The 18,424-nt window shown below is 44.0% G+C and overlaps 1 long non-coding RNA gene across 1 annotated transcript in view; it reads right to left on the minus strand.

Annotated features, from left to right (window-relative positions):
- Nucleotides 1–18,424, minus strand: part of LOC126065837 (uncharacterized) — a 203,798-nt gene that overhangs the window by 146,391 nt on the left and 38,983 nt on the right. The window lies entirely within an intron of this gene.

Here is an 18,424-nt window from a genome sequence, read left to right on the forward strand (position 1 = left end):
ACCCTATGTACAAGAATGAAATGCTGCCGGTCCTATGCCATCCTCACAATATTTGCTGAATAGCTACTTTCTCAGTTACCAGATATCTATAAAGGAGAAGAAGATATTCTGTCCTCATAAACCAAAAAAAAAAGTTGCCATCAAGTCATGTCATGGATTGAATTGTGCCACCCCCCCCAAAATATGTGTGTCAATTTAGCTGGACTATGATTCCCAGTATTGTGTCATTGTCCACAATTTTGTCATCTGATGTAATTTTCCTGTGTGTTGTAAATCCTACCTCTATGATGTTAATGAGGTGGAATAGGCAGCCGTTATGTTAATGAGGCAGGACTCAATCTATAAGATTGAATTGTGTCTTGAGCCAATCTCTTTTGAGATATAAAAGAAAGAAGTGAGCAGAGAGACAAGGGGATCTCATACCAAGAAAGCAGCACCAGGAGTACAGCACATCCTTTGAACCTGAGGTTCCCGCGCTGAGAAGATCCTAGTCCAGGGGAAGATTGATGACAAGGACTTTCCTCCAGAGCCAATAGACAGTGAAAGCCTTCCCCTGGAGCTGACAACTTGAATGTGGACTTCTAGCTAACTAGACTGTGAGAGAGTAAATTTCTCTTTGTTAAGCCATCCACTTGTGGTATTTCTGTTATAGCAGCACTAGATGACTAAGGCAAGTTCATTCTGACTCATGGCAACCCCGCGTGCTTCAGAGTAGAACTCAAGGTTCTCAATGGCTGTAATCTTATGAAGGTGAATCACCAGGACTCTCCCCCACAACGTCGATGTGGCTGAGTGGATTCGAGCCATCAACCTTTCCATTAGCAGTCACGAGCAAACCGTTTGGGCGACGCAGGACCATTCAGTCCTCACAGAGGACATAATAAGAGAAAGTCAGGCATATGTCAAAGGTCTGAACAGATCTGTGGTCTTAATGGTGCAAGAAACAAGGAGGTGCAGTGTCTGTGACAAACAATGGATGTTGGAAGTTACCCAGAGTGCTACTGGTCCACAGAGTGTTAGGAGACAGTGAGAGTTGAAAGATATTACGAAATTGTCTAATTGAACCATTTCTCCAGTGCAACAGTCCTCTTAGACACCCAGAGTTTCAAATATAATACAGTCAGTAAGAGTATGGGTTCTGGAGTCAGAGGGATGGCTTTGAATCATAGCTCTACTATGTGACCTTGGGCAAATTATTTAGCCTCTCTGTGTCTCAGTCATGTCATAGTGACTCATAGTGATAAACCAACTCGACGGCTATGGGTTTTGTTTCTTAGTGTCCTCGTCTCTAAAATGGGGTTGATAATAATATCCACCAGATTTTTCATAAGAATCATAAGTTCATATATGAAAAGCATTCATAATAGGGCCTGATACTTGGTAAATGTAATATATTATTTGCTTCAGAGTAGCTGGAGGATTTTGAGAACCTGCAGAGCATGGGAGAAAGTGCAGGGGACATAGCTTAGGACTAAACCAGACGCAGGCAGCCACACAGACACCCACATACCCACACATGCAAATACATACAATGCCCAATTGATGAGCCCAAGCCCGCCCACCACCCAACTCCAAATCAAGGTAGAAGACAAGGAGAAGGAGAGGAGAAAGAGTCTGAATCAACTGAGTACACCAAAGACACAGAGGGAAAAAAAATCTCAAAGTGGCTACATTTTTTTTTTAAGTAATTAGGTAAGCTTTTGTTATAGACAGAAGCAAGGGCTAAAGAACTCAGTCCAGCTCAGGCACAGAGAAAAAGGTTATATTTTGCACAACTGAGTTCGTGACTGTGAAATTCATACCCACTGTACCATCAGATCAGTGAAATCATAAACACTTGCTCACTGCATTCTTGCTATTTCTTCAGAGGCCTCCTCTGGTCACCGATGTTTCCACTCTGCTGTGCCTCACCCTTGCTGCTCCCCAAAAGCCCCACATTGCAAATCACAAAATGAACCCAGCGCTCCTCTCACCCAGCCTGGGTTGGCAACAGCCTACATGATATATGAAAATTAAGATCTTTAAGCTCAGTTGCCTCATGAATAAAGTGGGTATAATTGTGCCAAACCTGACTGAAGAATAGGGACCCGAATCAGGTGGCCTTTCCTAGGGATTAGACTTTAACCTGCCTTGTAGGGTTTTTGTGAAACATAAATGAAGTAAGGAAACCCTGGTGGCGTAGTGGTTAAGTGCTACGGCTGTTGACCAAAGGGTCTGCAGTTCGAATCCACCAGGCGCTCCTTAGAAACTCCATCTGGCAGTTCTACCCTGTCCTATAGGGTCACTATAAGTCTGAATCGATGCAACGGCACTGGGTTTGGGTTTTTTTTTGGGGGGGGGAGGTTAAATGGAGTAATGCATGTCACATGCCAGGTACAGAGTAGGTGCTAGGAAAAAATTATGTTGTTCTAATCTATTATTTTATTCCTTTGGTTCTCAGATCTCTTATGTCGTGCAATACAGGCACACATGCGTATTTATGAGGGCACTCTATGCAAATGAATGCATATTTGTGCACAATTTAGGAAGGCTCAGGGGGATACAGCCTGAAGATAGTCCCTAATGAAATGAATGTGCTGAGCATTAGAACCACCTGGGAAGGTTTGAAAAATCCCATAGTCCAAGCCACCCTCCATAAAAATTAAGTCAGAATTTCTGGGGATGGAACTGAGGCATTAATAATGTTGTAAACTCCCGGGGGATTCCAATGTGCTGACAAGGGGGAGGAAACAGTGTTGTAGTATAGACCCTTGCTTTTCAAAGTGAGGGCCTGGGACCAGCAGTGTCAGCATCCCCAGGGAGCTGCTTGTCAGAAATGCAGGATCTCAGGCTTCACTCCAGATCTACTGAATCAGAATCTGCATTTGAACAAGATCCTCACCTCTTAGATTCTCTGTGGGCGTTAAATGAGTTCCTGTGTGTCAAGCGCTGCTGTAGAAGTACCCAGCCTAGGAACAGGAAGCTCTACTCTCTCTGGCTGTGTAAGCTTGGTAATCTCTGAGCCTCAGTTTCCTCACTGGTAAAATCAGGATCTTTGACTAATCTCACCTCTGGCATCCAATAAGTCTGTGAGTCAAGGCGTGTGGCCTCCCTGCCCGGCACAGTTGCTGATGAGTATTGCCCCTCCCCCACTCCCCAGCTGGGATCCCCAGGGTGTCCTGCTGGGTAGTCCAACTCAGGAACGGCTGAATCTGGCAAGAGCTAAAAATTAATTCCCTTCAAATCAATAATTTGCAATTAAACACAGAAGACATGAAAGCCAAGGGGGGCAGGCTTCTGGAAAGAGGACAGCTGAGCACTTCAAGCCTTTGGAACTGAGAGGGGAGAAAGCCCAACATGTTCCAAACAAACAAATGAACATTCAGCTCCATTGTTTGTAAGGAAGCAAGCACCACGTCTTTACTGGTACTTCAGGGGTGGGAAAAAAAAAAAAAAAAAAATCAAGAGCTTATATCAGCAGGACTCAATGCCAGGAGCTAACTTGCTTTCTGTAGCTCTCTGATCATATACTTCCCGTGGCTCCGTGCCCCACTTCACCATGCTGGGGACCTCTGAAGGCTTTAGAACAGGGTTTCACAGTTTGCTGGCTGCAGGCAGCACCCAGCTCATGAAAGATTTGGAAGCCTGCCTGGGTCCCCTCCCCATCCTCAGCAGCAAGTGTCAGACCAGCCTGGGTGAGCGCCAGGCGGGCAGTGCCAATGGGGAGCGCAGACGGGATATAAGCAGGCAGCTCGATGAAGCTGGGACTGAATGATAGTTGATGCTACACATTGATAGCTACAATCTGGGGCTGGAGCCATCCACGGGTCTCTAGAGACATGTGGGATATGCTGGCAGTCCTAAAACAAAATAGAATTGTGTTTAATTTTAAGAAGTAAATGCAGCATTGGTGGGGGTGGAGAGGGGCAAAAATAGAGTATAAAGAACTGCAGTTCTGAAAAGGCAGAAAATTCAACGTGTAGATGTTGTGAGACAAAATGCAGTCTTTTGAGTCTCCCCCTAAACCACTGTAAAACAAGGAAAATATTAAAAAATTTTCTCTCAAAGGAGTTAACAAATGACGTGTTTACAAGTCATTAATAAGCCAAAGTTGGACTCCTTGCCAGGAAGGACAGGGGAGAGAATAACATTTATTGACTTCTGGTTTCCAGGTCACTGTGGAAGGAAGGCCGGGCATTCCGCTTCCATAAAGATTACAGCCAAGAAAACCGTATGATGCACAGTTCTACTGTATAACACATGGGGATGCCATGAGTCAGAATTGGCTCAACAGCAACAGGTTTGGCTGTTTTGATTTAGTCAGGTTTACTTTATGACAGTATCTCATATGGTCCTCATAGCGCCACTTGGAGATAGATTTTAGTATTTTCTTTACTTGGGAGAACATTTCCTGGGATTAATTGTTTAATATCAAAGTATGAATTGAGCCCCCACACTATGTAAAGCAGTCATCTGAAACATGGAAAGAGCAATACAAAGAATGATAAGACATAGTCCCAATTTGTAATAGGGTCAGGAAAGCAACTTCACAAAGCAAAAGTCTGTACCTGTTAAGTGCCAAATGGTGGTACAGAAAAAGAGAGCTGAGTGGGTATGAATAGATAGAGATCAAGGAGGACTTCAGCAAACAGGGAAGACCGCAACACAAGCTAGTCATGAGGCAGGCCTTGAAAGAAATGATTTTAAGGGTAAAGAGTAGGGAGAAGAGCACTCCAAGTGAGGAAGGCAGTTGGGACAAAGGTACAGAAATGAGAAAGGGTAAGTTGGACCTATGAAGACCATTCAAGATCAATTTATCTTTGGGGATATTGCTACAGTTCAGAATAGAAAGGTTCGCCACTGTAACTTATAGCAAGTTGTTGCTAAAATCTTTGCCCCCCTAAAATAATTCTAATCTTAGAATATAATAATACAGAAATACAGTGAAACCTGTAAGAGCCGGAACTCAATCAGACTGCCTTTGACAGAGTGTAGCCTTACTTTTCCATGGCTCTCTACTAGTGGAAAATATTTGAGTCTTCCTTCTCTGACAGGTTTCCACCATACACTGGTTCCAGCTTTTGCATGTTTTACCATGCACTTATTCAGTCATTCAGCAATTATTTGTTTGCTTGCCTTGGGCCAAGCACCCCAAGGCCCATTCACTGGTGTGGCACATTCTAAGAGCTCAGGCTCCTGCAGAAAAAATGGGGTCAAATTCCAATCTCTTAATAGGTGGTATGGAACTGGAAAGTCCATAAGGTGACCTGTACACTGAGACAGCCACCCAACTACAACTATAGATCACCAGGTGCTGCACTGTTCTCTAAATGCAAAGCAAGGCACTGGAGAAGGTTCCAGGCATCTCATACTAGTCAACTGGAGTTATTTCTATTAGCACCCATGGAGACCCAGATGTACCATGACCAACCTTTACACCCTAGCCAAAACCAAAGTCATTGTCCTAAGAAGAAAGAAGAAAGAGACACTAAGCAGAACCCAAGCCACTCTATGGAGGAAAACGAATGTTTTGCATCTCCCTTCCCGAAGAAAAGGAGTTTAAGACTTCTCTCTTCTCCTTTCTCTACGTTCTCCTCCCTCCATTTCCAAGAAGGAGAAATCCTGGCCTGGATTGTTTAAATTCCATAACATTTTATTGGACCATGGCTCTACTGGGTAGAGCATCTAATGGAACAAAATGGTCACTGGATACATGAGGGTTGGTATCTTAAAACCGATGCAGCAGTGATGTGATGTGAGGTGTCCCTGCTTCAAGGCCCTAATTTCTTTTCTGCTTCTCTCACTTCCTTTCTCTAAGTCAGTGTGGTAAGAATCCTTGAATTGCTCTGAGCTTCTCTGGCCTTCTCTTTTCTCTCTCCATTGGGTTCTCTCCTCTCTCTCTCTCTCTCTCTCAGGTTGGTGAAGCTGTGTGAGGGTAGCACAGGCCAACTGCGTTCTCATCACTGAGACACTTTCTCTCTGTCCCTTTTGATCCTTTTTGCTAGGAGTCTGGCATGTCGTTCCATTGCCTACATAAAATCCAAGACTCATATTTGGATGTTGAAAGGTGAATAGAGGAGTTCACACAACTTAGGTATTTTCGAGGCTATGTTGCCCTGCCTGATATAGGAAAAAGCACTTGTGAAGGAGATTCAGCCCACCTTACTAGAGTTCTACATTGGAGTTTGGGGGAAAATGCAAAGCAGAAATACTCTTCCATTGCCTTGCTTTGCTTCCCTTATGAATCTCCCTCCTGTGAGCGATACATCATGCAGAGGAGTACTGCCTACACCCAGGCAGAATTCAAGTAATTCTGAGCACCCTAGCCAAGTATAATGGTAAAGCCTTCATGTTCTGTGGCATCATGTCGATTCTAACTCATAGCAACCCCATGTGATAGGGTAGAGCTGCCCCATAGGATTTCCTAGGCTGAAATCTCTATGGGAACAGGTCACCAGGTTTTTTTCCTGAGGAGCCACTGGTGGGTTCTAACTGCTGACCTTTCGGTTAGCCCCCAAGCACTTAACTGCTGTGCCACTAGCCACCTCTTAATAAGGCTCAGTTGACTTCATAATTCTAACAATCACCTGGAATGATTAACTTCCTGGGATTCAAGGAAAATTGGGGTTCTATGCAAATTCCCTTTCCTCTTCTCAGCCCTACTCTGTGACTAAAACACAACCCCCATCCCCTGGTCCTCCTCCCCCCCCCCCACACACACCCTACCCAGCTCTACACAAATTAGATTGAGATGTTTTTTGGAAAAAACAATCCATGGTTCTGTTTCCATGGAAGCAATCGCATGTCCCCAGTGGCAGCAAATGGCAGGCAGACGGCGGTAAGGGAGCTCACAGTGCCGCAATGGGCATTCTCCCTCACCGCCAAGTTGAGCAGAATGTACTACAGGATAGAGGGAGGCAGAGTTGAGCTTCACCAGGAAATCCAAACCTCAAGAGAGACAGTGAACCCCAGCTGTGCCCCTTCTTTTGGGGCAAATGTACATCTGGGCACTCTGGGCACAGCTCCAGCCAATCAGCCAAGCTGATCCTCCCACAGCTTTTCACAAAAGGCTGCTCATTCAGAGCAGATGGTGGTGCTGAGACAGAGCCGAAACCAAGATGGAGGCCACCCATGGGGCTGGAGCTGAGAGAACATGAGTTGCTCTATGCAAATGCCCCTTTCTCCCAGCTCCTGTTTGTAAGATGCCTCCTTGTTTCCCTCAGCTTCTAAAGCAAGTATCCCAAAATGTGGTCTGTGTACCACCAGTTGTCAGCAAGATGATTTGAGACAGGGCATGGATGAATAGTCTCAAAAAATTGTAATACTTAAATATTTATTGTAATATGCCTGTAAAACATGCAAGAATTATGATTTTAGGGATATAATTGCTTATCATGGAGCCCTGGTGGTGCAGTGGTTAAGAGCCTGGCTGCTAGTCAAAAGGTCGGCAGTTCCAATCCACCAGCCACTCCTTGGAAACCCCACGGAGCAGTTCTACTCTGTCCTATAGGGCCACTGTAAGTCCAAATCGACTCGATGGCAACGGGTTATTGCTTATCATTAAGTTAAGCAGCCCCGACCAGACAAAATCTCCACTGGGGCCAATGGCTGTGCTGAGGATTTCAATCCCCTCTCTTGGATTGCACCCAATGTGGCTGCCAGCACTTTGCTCTGGTCCCCAAGAGCTATGTTAGATAGGATGGTCAGTCCATTGAATTCTATTTAATACTAAACAGGAACCTACCCCAAATCAGTTTTCCTTCCATCCCTGGCAAGCTAGGCTGGACAGTGTAGAAAGTCAGTTAAAAGGCCCCTTTGTCTCCTCACTTAGGACCATTACCCTGGAGCCAGGTCTATGCAGCCAGCAATTTTCTTTCCCTTCTGCCCCACCCTGGCTGTTCTTACTTTTTAAGACTCAAATGTAACTTCTAAAAGGAAGGTACCTCCATTCTGAAACTGAACTTCCCAAGGTTTCGCCATCCCAAAATGTTGTCAGAAAAGATGAAATAAAAATGGAAGGGAAGTAGAAGAAGCTTCTATAACTCCCTCTCCCAACTCCACCACCTTCCCTGGACCTGTGAAACCTGAAGGGGAGAAAAAATAAAAAACTAGACCATCATGTCCCCATTGTAAGATAATAACAGTAAAAATAAGAAAAGTAATGATGATAACTGTGATTTATTGAATCTGTCTAGATTCACTATAATTCTGAGGTAAGTATCATTAGTTGCATTTTGTAGAACACACTTTTAAGACTCAGAGAAATTAAGTAAGTTGGCTAATGAATGGCAGGACCAGGACCCAAGCCCGAATATACATGGCTCTGAATCTTGTTCATCAGCTCATCTACCTCCTTTTCTTGGTCTTCCTCAAACTCCACTGTGCTCTTTTGTGCCTGTCCTGGTCCCTCCCTCCCTGAGAAGGTTGGAGACTGGAGATGGGGCTAACCCCATGCACTCCCTACTTCCTCTGTGCATGTAGTCAGAGGGGGTCCCAGGAGGCCTCATCAATCTGAACTCATGTAAAAGGCCATTTCCTCATAACACACCCTGAACATCTGTGAAAACAATTTCTCCTTAAGCCCAAAGCTGAACCTCATACTAAAAACTCACCAGCCAATATAACCTTTAAAAAAAAAAGTCTTGATGGCATTTTAACTACTAGGGGGACTTAGTGCTGTTTATTTTTTAGCTATTCTGGGAAGATGCTTGCTTCTTTTGGGTAGGGTCATCTATGAGACCCTGGGATTTTTTATTTTTTCATTGGGAAGATTTTGTTGGTCTGCAACTGTATAGGATAGATTGTGCTGCTGTAACAACCCTAAATACCAGTTTATTTATCACTCACCTGAAGTCTGCCCCAGGTTCAGGCAACTCTCCAGGTGGTAGCTCCAGTTTTTGAATCAGCATTCGACATTCAGGCATCTTTCATCTTAAGGCTCTTTTTCCTCCACAATAGCCAAGGCAGTGGAAGAGAGAATATGGAGGACTGCATACCAGCTCATATTCCATTTGTCAAAGCAAGTCACATGGTCATGCCTAAATCAAGGGGATGAAAATGTACTCTCCTTCCACGTTTCCAAAAGAAGAGGAGAATGAGAAATGGGATGGAGAAGCACTATCTACCACAGCAGCTACAGGCTTTCTTAAGTGCAGGAGGAAGTAGCATTGTCAACAAGAAGGCTCAGTGACAAGAGCACTGCACTACAAGTAAGAAGACAAGGGTTTGGCCCTTTTCTCAACCATCTCTTAGCTATGTGGCATTATGTAAGTCACTTGACTGATCCTCAGTTTGCTCATCAGTGTAATGAAGATGATGCTTGTTCTGCCAACCTCACAGTGTTATTGTAGTGATTTAATTAAATTAGGTAATGGAAAAATAATTTTGTTACTCTTTATTATTCTTTGCTACTTTTTATTACTCTTTCAAGTCATCCTTCCCCTTACATGGAAGACAAAGAATAAAAACTGAGACAAAACAACATCTACAAAAAAAACCTAGTCAAACTCAGGAGTCCTGAGTTCATGTCCTCGTTGTATCCTCTTTAATAATGACATTTGGTCCTCTAAGTCTCAGATTCCCCATCTATCAAACAGAGATGGCAGTGTTGGTTCTATCTACCCCACAGGAGAAAATGAATACAAAACACTGTTTAAATTGTAAAATGCTCTACAGATAGGAGGGTTTATTATTCTCCCTTCCCTCTTGTATCTCCAGTCTACTCACCTTCCCTTTAGCCTTTCAACAAGCTCAAGTCTCCCATTCTTCAAAGGACCTTTCTTCAACCTTGCCCCCAGCCTGGCTTAATTTTTCACACAATCCTTTTCAGTTGACCACAACCTTCCTGAAAGCAAGGCTTCATATATCCCTGGTCCCCATTCTTACCTTCCATCCACTCTCCATGTCACTTCTATTTAGTTTCTGCCCCACTATTAGTGAAAAGTGTTTTCTTAACCTTACCTCTTCATTAAAATTTTGCCAGTCTTGCTTTTCCTTCACCAATCTGCAACATTTGACCACAAGGACCCCATTCTCTATACCGTCTTCTCTGCTGGTTTTCAGTCTCTCCTCCGAGCCTACAAAGAGAGAAAGCCTTCCCCTGGAGCCTGAATTCAGACTTCTAGCCTACTGGACTGTGAGAGAATAAACTTCCCTTCGTTAAAGCCATCTACTTGTGGTTTTTCTGTTAGAGCAGCACTAGATGACTAAGACAATAACTAATACAGGAAGGAAATTATTTGAGGAGGAAAGAGTTGACATTTCTACTATAAACATGTTCAAGTTGAATGCATCATCTTCCCTCAAAACTTGCTCACTCTCAACAGTATTGTGCGTAGTATCCTCACCACCACCTACTTAAGTGAAGAGTCATTCTTGACTTCACTCTCCACCTCCCACCATAATCCTAGCACCTGGTACTTACTAAATATACTTCCTTCCTCCCTCCCTGCTTAATAGACTGTCTAGTTTTCTTTTCCAAGCTTCAGCTGGTTACCACTCACCTGTTAAAAACCTTCAAAGCTTCTCCAATTCTTCAAAATCTGGTCCAAACGTCTTTTTCCAGCCTCATGCTCAGGGGCTCTCTCATCACTTCCCCATGTCTCTCTCTAATAGAATATTTAAGTGTTCCCCAGACATGCCACCCATGAACATTCCTACATGTCTCTGGATGATCTCTTCCACCTAGAATTTACTTCTCTGTCTGGAAAAACCTTTTCCCTATTTCCACATTCCAACATAAACATTCATACCTTTTTAAAGCTTTCTTCAAACCCAACACCCTCCTCCCCCAGGGTGATGGTTAAGATTGTGTGTCAACTTGGCTGGCCATGATTCTCAGTGTTTTGGCAGTCGTATAATGTTGTGATCACTTCTCTGTTGAAATGTGATATGTTATCACCCCCATGGAAACCCTGGTGGCATAGTGGTTAAGTGCTACAGCTGCTAACCAAGAGGTCAGCAGTTCGAATCCACCAGGCACTCCTTGGAAACTCCATGGGGCAGTTCTACTCTGTCCTATAGGGTCCTATGAGTCAGGTTTGGGTTTTTTTTGGTTTTTATCACCCCCATGATGGAATCTTCTGAGTGGTACTGGTGGGGGTGCAACCTGTGGTGGCTCTTCACCCCCTCAGCCTTCATCTTTCTGCCTTCCATCACCTACTTATTTCCTGCTCGCCTTGCAAAAGTTGTTGGCTTGTTCTTGGGACTTGAGCTAGCAGAGCTTACTTGTCTATCTTAGGATTTGTCCATATTCACGGCCTTCGAGCAAGAGTCCTGCTCCCTGATGTGTCTTTCTTGGATTCACCAGCCTGTACAGCTACGTGAATCAGGAGAAACCTTGTGGTCTTGCCTGCTGACCTTGGGGATTCCTTGACCTTCACAGCCTGTGAGTAGGAGCCCTGCTCTCCCACCTGCTCATCTTGGGTTTGCCAGCTTCTGCAGCTCCGTGAATTCGGAAAGGCATCTATCGTGATCCAAGGATTTCGGACATTTCAACCCCTACAATCACGTGAGCTGTTTCCTTGATGTAAATCTCTCTATATATACTTATATGCTTTACTGGCTTTGCTTCTCTAAGACACCCAGTAACAAATAATTACTCCTTAGCTCTGTTTTCCTGGCACTTGGTCCATATTTCTACGGAAGTGTAGTATTTGTCCCTTTTTATTAAAGTTAGCTATGTGACTGTAATGGTTAAGGTTGTGTGTCAACTTGGCTGGGCCATGATTCTCAATGATTTGGCAGTTATAATATAGTTTGGCAGTTATGTAATACTGGAGTCAACTCCTGACAAGATCTGTTATGAGCAGCCAATCAATTGAAAGGGAGTTTCATTGAGGTTGTGGTCTGCATCCAGTATATAAATGGATGTTTCAGCAAGGCTCTCACTCTGGATCTTGCATCTGCCTCACCATCATCTGACCTCCAGTTCTTGGCACTTGAGCTAGCATCTTACCTGCTGATCTTGGAATTCATCAGCCTCCACAGCTTGTGAGCCAGCAGCCTGCCATCTGACCTGCTGATCTTGGGTTCGGCAGCCCCTACAGCTATGTGAGTCAGGAGAAGCATCCAGCCTGATACCTGACCCACAGACTTGGGACTTGCCAGCTTCTACAACTTCGTGAGCTTTTTCTTGAGATAAATCTTTCTTTTGCTCTGTCCGTATATATTTGTGTGTGTGTGTGTGTGTATACATATGTGTGTGTGTGTGTGTGTATACGCTTCACTGGTTTTGCCTCTCTAAAGAGCCCAACCTAAGACTAACCTAGGTAGTATGAGGACAACCATCAGACCATGACTCAGGAGACTATTCACCAATGTCTTAGTCATCTAGTGCTGCTATAACAGAAATAGCACAAGTAGGTGGCTTTAACAAAGAGAAATTTATTTTCTCATAGTAAAGTAGGCTAAAAGTCCAAATTCAGGGCATCAGCTCCAGGGAAAGGCTTTCTCTCTGTTGGCCTGCTCATCAATCTTCCCCCAGACTAGGAGCTTCTCTGCACAGGGACCCCAGGTCCAAGGGATGCACTCTGCTTCAGGCACTGCTTTCTTGGTGGTATGAGGTCCCCACTCTCTGCTTGCTTGCCTTTCCTTTAATCTCTTGTAAGATAAAAGGTGGTGCAGGCCACACCTCAGGGTAACTCCCTTTACATTGGATCAGGGATGTGACTTTAGTAAGGGTGTTACAATCCCACCCTAATCCTCTTTAACATAAAATTACAATCACAAAATGGAGGACAACCACACAATACTGAGAATTGTGCCCCACCCAAATTGATACACATATTTTGGGGGGGACACAATTAAATCCATGACAACCAAGATTTGTGCTTCAGGAATAGCAAAGAGCTTCTTCCAGAAGGTTCAGGGGCTTGGAGGAAGAAGAGCAAGAAAAGCAGATAAAAGGCAATGCTGTAGAGGAGTGGGAGAAAGGGCGTAGTCATGGCTCTGGGATTAAATGGATTTGTTTCTTCTGGAAGGCCAGGATACTTGGCAGAACAAAATGGAAAGTAGAAATGGATTAGTGAGGAAGGCATCTTCTAGGTACCCACTGACTGCAAATGAAGTGGTGCTCGTCCCTGGTTTGTAGTCTGCACATTAAATAATATCATATATGATTTTTGCTATTAATTAAGGCTCTTTCCATAACTACAGTTTAATAGTCTGTGCATGCAGGGACTTTGGACTGTCCATTTAATGCAGATCATGCTAAACAGATGAGATGGGCTAATGCTAAATAAAGTGAGATACCCCAAACAAAAACTCTTGTGAAAGAGGAGATGTGTGACTTAGGATTATTTTTGACTGCAAGCAAGCTCCAATAAACCTAACAAACAGTGTTTAAATGGTAAGGCACATAACAAGTGTCAGGATAGGCAGTTCAGGGCTAGTGAGGTGCTATCAGGGAATCAAGCTCTCCCCTCTCCCTGTCTGCCAGGCTTAGAAATGCCTGCTGTGCCTCAGCCACTACACTCATTCCAGGCAGGAGGAAGAAAGAAGGCAAAGAGGTCCCACTTCTGCTCATGTTTCATTGTCCACTGTTGTCAGAACATGGTCACTCCTGGCTACAACAGAATTTGGAATATTCATTTATACCTTTCCAAACCCTATATTAAACTCACTGCCATCTAGTAGATTCTGACACATAGCAACCCTATAGGACAGAGGAGAACTGAACCATAGAGTTTCCAAGGAGCAGCTGGTGGATTCAAACTGCCAACCTTTTGGTTAGCAGCTAAGCTCTTAACTACTGCGCCATCAGGACCCTATATTAGACAAAGGGAAATGAAAAGTAGATTTGAAGTGAGCTAACCTACCATATTTGCTACAGTTGGGTTGAAACAAATTTTAGAGTCCTTTTTTTTACAGTCTGCTTTCATAATGATTTACAGCCTTTGAAACCCGGGGCGGGGGGGCGCATTTCTACTCTATCCTATAGGATCACTATGAGTTGGAATCAACTCCACGGCGATAGGTTTGTTTTTTTTTTTTTCTTTTTGTCTGTCTCTCCTCTGATTACGAACTCCTTGGAGGCAGGGGCACTTGTTTAGTCATCTCAAAACAAACAAGCAACACTAGAAACCTAATACATGTTAATGTTCAACAAATATTCATAGAATTAATGTCTCGTTGATGGTAATGTTTGGAAATAGCCCTAAAGCTGAAAGCTGATGGCCAGCATGAATACTGAAAGCCACATAGCAAAGGCTAGGGTGAAATACCTATTTAAACAGTCATTTATTTTTACCTAAGCCTACTACTCCTCTATGATGCATTGGTGGTTTGATTCCAGGCCAATACACCTCATACACAGCCATCACCCACCTGTGGGTAAAAAAAAAAAAACAAAGCCATTGCTGTCAAGTTAATTTTGACTCATAGTGATGCTATAGGGTAGAGTAGAACTGCCCCACAGAGTTTCCAAGGAGAACCTGGTGGATTTGAACAGCTGACCTTTTGGTTAACAGCCATAGCACTTAACTACTACGCTACCAGGGTTTCTTCCTATCTGTTGGTAGAGGCTTACATATTGCTGGATGCTGAACAAGTTTCAGCGGAGCTTCTAGGCTAAGATGGACTAGGAAGAAAGGTCTACAAATCTACTTCAGCCAACAAAAGCCCTATGGATCACAATGGTCCAATCTGCAACTGATCATGGGGATGGCACAGGACGGGACAGTGTTGAATTCCATTGTGCACAGGGTCACCATGAGTCGGGGGCCGACCTGACAGCAACTAACAACACAAACCTACTCCTGAAAGGACTGAAGTTATGTTACATAATTAAAACAATTCAAAATAAGACAAATCAAGATTTAAACAAGGTAGAATTATCTGAGAACAGCTTAGGAAGAAGTGCAATCACTTTGCAGGTTAATATAGAAAAATACTGAGCATGAGCCATGCAAAGTGGATGGTCAAGCATTAAGAGGGGTATTTGTAGCTATAGTTTCTGGACATAATGAAAATGTGATAATGCTAAATGAGAAAGGACAAATAAAGGCAAAGAAGCCACATAATGGAGCCTAATGTGGGCATTGAGGCTCCATAATGGACTGTGGCCCAACCAAGATCCAGTAGCTGAAACAGTTTCCTCAGTAAAGAGGTCCATGTTCACAGGAAGATATCTGATGAGTGCCTTGCTCTCTTCTGTGCTTCCTCTCACTGGTCTGGGAAAAGACCCCCACCTTGAGGGATTCAACAAAGTTTAAGAATCTACTATGTGCCATGCATGGTGATAGGTGTTTTCACATATCTCATGTCATCTGATTTATGAGGCAGCAGATCAGTTGGTAAAATTAATTTTAGTTCTGTACTGGCCTGCCTGAATATTATGCTAGGAACAGGCCTGGACAAAGAACGCAATGAAGCTGCCTTGAATAAAAATAACAAAATAATATAATTATGTGGTACTTGAGTTTATAAAGTACTTTCACTAACACTATCGTATTAGTTCTCAAAACAAATGTATCTTGCTAATGAATAATATACTGCAACACTCCTTATATTCAGCATTGATTCATTCATCCATTAAACCAGCATTTATTGAACGTAGGGTGACCTCTGACGTTTGCAGGCCTAGGGCAAGAATATGAACAGAGCCCCGCATACCATATGTCTAAATATTTAAACGTTATAAATCAAGCTAACAAACTGTTAAATAAAGTATTGTTTCTTTCTACCTTGACTAGTATATCTTCATAAGAGCCTGGAAATCTGGGTTCAAATTTAGAATTCTTGGGCTACTTAGAAAGCCCCCTGGCCCTGATCCACCCCCCTTCTCTTTCTGCCCCTGACCTGGTCTACACTACAAGGGGCTTTGCACACCTATACACAGACACTGCTATCTGCATGTTCAAGCTTCAGCCACCCTGTCCACCGAGTGTCCCCGTCAGCTATACCCCAGACCTCAGGGTGAACATACTGACAACAAAGGACACCCTCAGTAAGACTGATTCACAGAGAAGCCTGGAAATGGGCTAGGAACTTGGGCATGGGAATTCCAGGGTCTTAGGTACCCCGAGAAAGGACTATTGGGAGGAGTAACAAGGCCTGAGGGGTCACATTGCCTTGGCCCCATGGACTTCTCACCATGGGGCAGGGAATGGCCAGAGAAGAGGCAGAGCCAGGCTGTCACCGGTGAGGGCCGGACTGACAGTGCACATTTCAGGTATCAAGGGCTATCTAGGTGGATCCTGGTCTCAACCATACAGAACACAGCCCCTACCCGGAGAAGGGGTATGCAGTTGAGAACTCCTATTGAACCCTGAACCTAAGGATGATTGCTGTTACAAAAGCCAAGTATTTTACTTCATGGGAAAGAGACACATTTGTGAAGTGTATGTTTTACTAGAGAAATCAAACATACAAACCATTATTTATTATACAAAATAAAACAAGTGCCATAATAAAGGTGAGAGCAACGGGCTCAATAGCTGAAAGAACAAATTCTCACTGAGACACTGGTGGAGGTTTCTTTGAGGAGATAGGTGACTAGGACTTGGATAAGAGTCCCCGAGTGGCACAAATGGTTAAGCACTTGACTACTAGCTGAGATGTTGTTGGTTTGAACCCACCCAGAGGTGTCTCTGAAGATAGCCCTGGCGATCTGCTTCTGAAAGGTCACAGCCTTGAAAACCCTATGGAGCAGTTCTACGGTGTACACATGGGGTTGCCAAGAGTCAGAATCGACTTGATGGCAACCAACAGGATTTGGATAGACAAAGAAAGTTGGGGACAAGGAGGGAGTTTCTTGGTGAGAGAATAACATGACTTAAGATCATCCAGTGCCTTGTTAGGACCTGGTACATCAAGAAATTACAATTCATAAGGAAGACAAGGGGAGAAATGGCTGAGTTGGCCAAATCATAACACTGTCTGAGTCCATTCCACAAAGGGCCAACAGCCCTGAACACTTCCCTGAACCCTGAGGTCTTCACTATATTACAACTCCCAACAATAATTATCTGAATTTAGACTTCACATCATTAAGGAAAGATTAGATTGTGATAAGAATTTCACAAATAAAAATTTGCACTCACTGAGTTAAGTTCTATTAACAGAACAATTCACTTGAATGGAAGATTCATTCTCCAAAACTATATGAAGAATTACTGAATCCCCATCTCTCTATCTGCATTGCACACACAGACAGGCTGGGCCTCAAACTTCCAGGCAGCCATAAGACTGCTAGGGATGAAGCGCATACCCACTGGCACCAACGACTCCATGGATGCTATGTTATCTGTGATCGAGCCAGACATACAAGACGCTTGCACAGTGCTGGCAAAGTGAAGGCCATTATTATTATTTACATAACACAAGTGGTAAACTATAACAATAGATTCCCCAAGGTGAAACGATTACCCTTCCCTATAATACCCGTATTCATTCTTATGTAGCTGGGTAGCCGTGCCGTGGTTCAGGTCAGGTGCTGTTTTCACGTCACTGGTGCCTCCACCTACCACCACACTGCCTGGGGAGCCTACATGGCTTGAGAGGCTTACGCTTTGCCACTGGGCCTCGCTGGGCCTTGCCTCACAGGCAGAAAGATCCCTGCACGGGATTTTCTGAGCCTCTGCCACTGGGTCTTTCTAGGCCTCTGCTGCTTGCTCCCACCATGCTACCTACGTCCATGGGGTTCTCTCTGTTGCACTATGCTACCTGGGCCTGTGCTGCCTGAGGTCCCCCATGGCTCCCTCCCTGCTGCCCAGGGGCGAGGCATATTGCACAGGGCACACTCAGGCCTCTGCCGTGCACGAGCAAGTGTTACAGTTCTTTACCCAAACCAAACCAAACCCATTGGCCGTCAAGTCAATTCCAACTCATAGTGACCCTATAGGACAGAGTAGAACTGCCCCAGAGAGTTTCCAAGCAGCAGCTGGTGGATTCGAACTGCCGACCTTGTGGTTAGCAGCCAGGCTCTTAACCACTGCGCCACCAGAGCTCCACTATAGCTCTTTAAAACAGACAAACCTCTTCCCTCTTGCCCCTTAAACCTTTCTAAGAGGTGCTGAGGTACTCCACCCTCTTACCCAATTTCCATCACCCATTGCTCTCCATCTAAATTGCTCTGCTCCTCACTGATCCATATTGCCAATCTACCCTCACGCTATTGAAACATCATTGCCCTGTGTCCTTCTCTTAACGGCCAAGCTCCAAATTCTCAAGGAGTTAACTGAGCTAACTGGCTAATCTTATTAGCTAACCCATGCAAATATGCTACTGAAGACTAGATAGCTCTTTTCCTGATAACACATGTATACTTAATTGTATTAGCAAAGAGCAAAAAATAGAATTCATCCATAATCCTATTACCCAAATATACCCAGTGTTATCCTTTTTATAGTAGGCACTTCCAGGCTGTATGCAACAGAAAAAAAAAAAAAAAAACCCGTTGCCGTCAAGTCGATTTCAACCCATAGTGACCCTATAGGACAGAGTA

This window comes from Elephas maximus, chromosome 22, assembly GCF_024166365.1.
Source record: "Elephas maximus indicus isolate mEleMax1 chromosome 22, mEleMax1 primary haplotype, whole genome shotgun sequence".
Taxonomy (NCBI): Eukaryota; Metazoa; Chordata; class Mammalia; order Proboscidea; family Elephantidae; genus Elephas; species Elephas maximus.